Source organism: Microcebus murinus, chromosome 24 (genome assembly GCF_040939455.1).
Source record: "Microcebus murinus isolate Inina chromosome 24, M.murinus_Inina_mat1.0, whole genome shotgun sequence".
Lineage (NCBI taxonomy): Eukaryota > Metazoa > Chordata > Mammalia > Primates > Cheirogaleidae > Microcebus > Microcebus murinus.
The window spans coordinates 12,033,223-12,038,635 of NC_134127.1; positions in this window are offsets into that span (position 1 = coordinate 12,033,223).

Genomic DNA, 5,413 nt, shown 5'->3' on the forward strand with positions numbered 1-5,413 from the left:
TATATATATATATCAGTTGGCCAATTAATTTCTTTCTATTTATAGTAGAGACGGGGTCTCGCTCTTGCTCAGGCTGGTTTTGAACTCCTGACCTTGAGCAATCCGCCCGCCTCGGCCTCCCAAGAGCTAGGATTACAGGCGTGAGCCACAGCGCCCGGCCATGTATGAATTATTATTGCATTTAATCTTCACTCCAGGAGAGTTCCAGGTACAAAGCTTACAGATGTCTTTTCTCAGTGAAGGTGTTAACAGCATTAACTCCTCCCAGCAATGATGTGCAACAGCACACGTGAAGTATTGCCAACGAAGGGAGCTCACCTGAACCTCGATATCTAGAGTTTTTATTAGGGCTCAGCCACATAGACATGGTTAACCACACATATGGCTGGATTTGGTTTCAAGCCCCTCAGAGTTTGAGCTGGGTGGCCCAGAGCCTACCTCATAAATTACATTGTTATCATAGGCTGTGCAGCTTGTTCCAAAGTCCTCAGGTAAGCAGACACTGTTATCAGGAAGGATATTCTAAGGGTTTAGAGATTATTTCCCAGGAGCCTAGGGCAAAGTCTAGACCCCTCTGTGGGCATACCAGGTCTTTACCCTCCCAATTTGGTGATCCTTTTATTACTCTAGAGTTCCCTACTTGATCCTAAAAACTGTTTTATAGCACAGCCTAGGGACGTGCAAAGAGAATTTTTAAAGTAATTTCATTATTTTGTAGAGCATACAATAAAGTAATAATTTCAATTATAAAATATATTTTTGGCCTGGCACAGTGGCTCAAGCCCGTAATCCCAGCACTTCAGGAGGTTTGTGCAGGAGGATTGCTTGAGGCCAGGAGTTCGAGACCAACCTGGGCAACATAGCAAGACCCTATCGCCACAAAAAATAACATGAAACAATAGCCAGGTATGGTGGCACACAGCTGTAGTCCTAGCTACTTGGGAGACTGAGGTGGGAGGATCCTTTGAGCTTAGGAGTTTGAGGCTAGAGTAAGCCATGATCATGCTACTGCACTCCAGCATGGGCAACAGAGTGAGACCTCATCTCTTAAAATTATAATAATAAAATAAAATATATTTTCAATTAGTATATTATTAGAGTTCATTTTATATAATCTTTAGTAATATTTAAAATATATAGAAACATTAAATGTTTCCCATATAACAACTGATACACACTATTCATTTAAAATAATGATGTAGCAAAAACATGATATGTAAACAAATTAATTCAAGAACTGTATAAGTGATATTTAGTTTGAGGATCAAACATTAAAATCTGGTTTAAAATTTAAAATCTTATGTTACTACATAAACAAATTGCACACTACAGCATGCAATTTAATAATAATAAATAATAATAATATAATTATTAATAAATATAATTATTAACAATAATATAATACGTATTATAATTTAATAATCTGATGTTGAGAATTCTTACCTTTACACATTAAAAGTGAATTGATTTATTATAATTTCCATGTTTTGTTTCTACATTATTAATTAAAAAGGAATCTTTCAAGCTTTTAGTATAGGTATTTCTGTACAAATAAAATAAAATAATTCAGGTGTTAATAGTTTAGTTTTGATAAATAAAAAGTCAAATAAGATTTAATAGGCATTATATTTTCTCTCTTTTAATGTTAGTTTTGAAGTACTAGAAGTATTTTATTGTGCTATATAATACTTCTGTTGAGATGAATATAATATATGGATCTGCAAAGATCTCCTTGACATGAATTTGCTTATTTTAATAGTCCTCAACAAGTTGTTGGATTTTAACATCTTTATGCTGCTTACCTTTAACTAATGATATTGATGTAAATTAAAAAAAACAAAAATAATTTAAACCTGTATGTATGGTTAGAGTATTTGTTAAGCTGCTATAACAAAAGGACCACACAATGCATAGATTAAGGATCATAAAGGCTTATTTCCCTCTTATGTAAAAATCTGTAGGTGAATGGTTCCATTGGGGTGAGGCTCTGTTCTGCATGCATTCTGACAGACAGTTTCTTCTAGTTGCTCTGCCATCCCCTAAGACAAAGTTCTTAACATCTTTGTGACAAGGTTCCCTTTGACAGCCTGGCAAAGCTTAGGAGCTTATGGACGCCATCTCAGAATAATTTTTTTTCATTTTTTTTTTTTTTTTTTTTTAGAAAGAGTTTCACTCTGTCACCCTGGGAAGTGTGCAATGGTATCATCATAGCTCATTGCAACCTCAAATTCCTGGACTCAAGGGATCCTCTTGCCTCAGCCTCCTGAGTAGCTGGGACTACAGGGACAAGCCACCATGCCCAGCTAATTTTTCTATTTTTGGTAGAGATGGGGTCTTGCTCAGGCTGGTCCGGAACTCCTGAGCTCAAGCAATCCTCCTGCCTCAGCCTCCCAGAGTGCTAGAATTACAGGCATGACCCACCATGCCTGGCCAGAATAATTTTTTTAATATATAAAAGAAAATGCATATGATTACAACAGATACCAGTTATGTTGAAATATAACTGACAGTTTAGAGGGATTAGAGATACTGTGACCTAGCTCTAAGGAGGAAGCATAACCCTCCACCCCCCATCTGTCTTATCCCATCGGGCCGCTCAGGAGCCTGTGATTGGATTGGGCTTAGAGGAAAGGGAGTCCAAGAGGCTGTTCATCCCACGGTTAATGGTGCAGACCCTTGGGCGTGTCTGTAGTCCAGGCCAAATGAATCTTTCACATCGTTTAGCTCAGCTCACTACTCTCTAGAGTCTTAGAGCAAAAGCCTAATCATAATCATGACAGCCTTGTCTGCTTTCCTTCTCTCTCACTTGCCACCGCTCCTCCGCCCCCATGTTAGGAAAGGATTTAAGTGATTAGGAGCCTGGCTGTGGCTCTCCCAGCCTGTTCATTCAGTCTCAGTACTATAAATCATTGTGCACCTTACACCAACCTTGTAGACTGTGCATTGTATAAGAAGGTCCTAGTCCATTTTGTGGAACACTTATGGCCAGAAAATGCTGGCTACACAAGTCTAGAATTAGTATTTATAGAGTATAAATGTAAAGAAATTACAAAAACACGATATTCTGAGTAAAAGTAAGTAAAACCTAGTATGGGCTTTCTCAGAGGAGGGTTAACAAGGCAGAAAGTTCAAGTCTGGGAATGCTGAAAAACTCTTGGAACAGATCCACTTAGGAACATTGAAAATCTATTAAATTCCCCCCCCCCCAGTCTATGTTTAAGGGAAAAGCTCTCAAAGAATATGGAAGTATTTTAAAAGATTTTTTGTTTGCATTTCAGCATGTGCACTTACACATAGAGGCAAATACGTTGTGTATGAATCTTCAATCAAATGTTTTTATTCTCTTAAATAATAATGATGATGATGAAATAGCAGTTAGTTATTGGGCACTTTCTATCAAGCACCATGCTAAGTGATTTACACATATTACCTTGTTTAATCCTCATATCTGTATAAGGCAGGTGCTATAAGTAACCTCTTTTTACAGATGATACTGAGTCTGAGATAAAGTAACCATGCCAAGGTCAATATCCAGAACCGACACAATATTGTGGCCCCAATCCCCTTTTTTCCAGCATCCACATGTATTTACTTACCTTACAAAAGCACCAAAACAGGCAAAAGGCAGAATTTTTCATTCTTCTCTTGTTTTCAGCTGCCAGATTGGTGTTTTCCACCCCAACTGCACAGTAGAATCACGTAATGAGCTTTTAAAAATTACTGAGACTGAGGTGGTGCTCTCAGCCAATTAAGTCAGAATATCATGAATAGATATCACTCTAGAGCAAGTGAAGCTAACTGCATGGATGGAGATGGAAAAAGAAAATGAGTCTATCAATGCATTGACAAGGTGATGCTAAATTGACGGGTAAGGGAGTATGAATTAGAGAGACGAAGAGATAGGACTATTAGGTCAGCTTTTATCTCTAATGAGTGAGAGGTTAAGTGGAAGGGATACTGGTTAATGAAATAAAGGTAGAGTCAAGTCTCTATTTCATAACATGATGTGATATCATGTGTATCCTCAGCACTGAATTCGGATGGAGAAAACAATAGAATTTAGGGGTAACCAAAAATAACCTCACTGGGGACAGATAGTACACAAAAGCAAGGAAATAAGACACATATAATTTGCTAATATTTATCAGAAAACAAAAGAATACCATGGGAATGGGCCCAGGCATCACTATTTTATAAAGAGACCCCAATGTGCAGCCAGGATTGAGAATTATTGCCTCACCTCCTTCTTCTCTATCCAGTCTTCCTGCTCTGCACAACTCTACTTTGCTATTTGGTGTATGGCATATAGCAGTGGTCCCCAACTGTTTTGGCACCAGGGACCAGTTTCATGGAAGACAATTTTTCCATGGACTGGGGGAGGGAAAGGTGGTTGATTCAAGGATGATTCAAGTGCAATACATTTATTGTGCACTTTATTTCTATTATTATTACATTGCAATGTATAATGAAGTAATTATAGAACTCACCATAATGCAGAATCTAATGCTGCCGCTGATCTGACAGGAGGCAGAGCTGAGGCGGTGATGTGAGTGATGGGGAGCGTCTGTAAATACAGATGAAGCTTTGCTCACTCACTGCTGCTCACCTCCTGCTGTGTAGGGTTCCTAACAGGCCACAAACCGGTACTGATCCAAGGCCTGGGGGTTGGGGACTGCAGGCATATAGGATCTGTCTGTGAGTTATGGTATTCCCAGATGAGCACATGGCACGTAGCCCTGCAGAAGGGATGCTGTACTCAAGCCAGCTTGATACAGTTTCTACAGACAGGCAGCTGTTTGGAGATGAGAGGCTGAGAATACTAGATGTCACTCCCCAATTTCATTCAGCTCAGGGCTGCCCATGTATTTGTCTCAGTGTTATTCCTCATGACTGAGCTCCTAAGGACTCCCTCATCTGGACTTGGTGCCAGCTGCAGTTACAAAATGCCTGGAAAAGCTTTTAGAGACCTTTCTGTATGTGATTAAACTAGTCACTTCAGTGCTCTCCCTATGTGCCACGCAATAGAAAAGGACTCCTTTGTTGTGATGAGTTTCTCACTTTTTGATTTTTTTTTTTTTTTTTGAGACAGAGTCTCACTTTGTTGCCCAGGCTAGAGTGAGTGCCGTGGCGTCAGCCTAGCTCACAGCAACCTCAAACTCCTGGGCTCAAGCAATCCTCCTGCCTCAGCCTCCCAAGTAGCTGGGACTACAGGCATGTGCCACCATGCCCGGCTAATTTTTTCTATATATGTATTAGTTGGCCAATTAATTTCTTTCTATTTATAGTAGAGACGGGGTCTCGCTCTTGCTCAGGCTGGTTTTGAACTCCTGACCTCGAGCAATCTGCCCACCTCAGCCTCCCAGAGTGCTAGGATTACAGGCGTGAGCCACCGCGCCCGGCTCACTTTTTGATT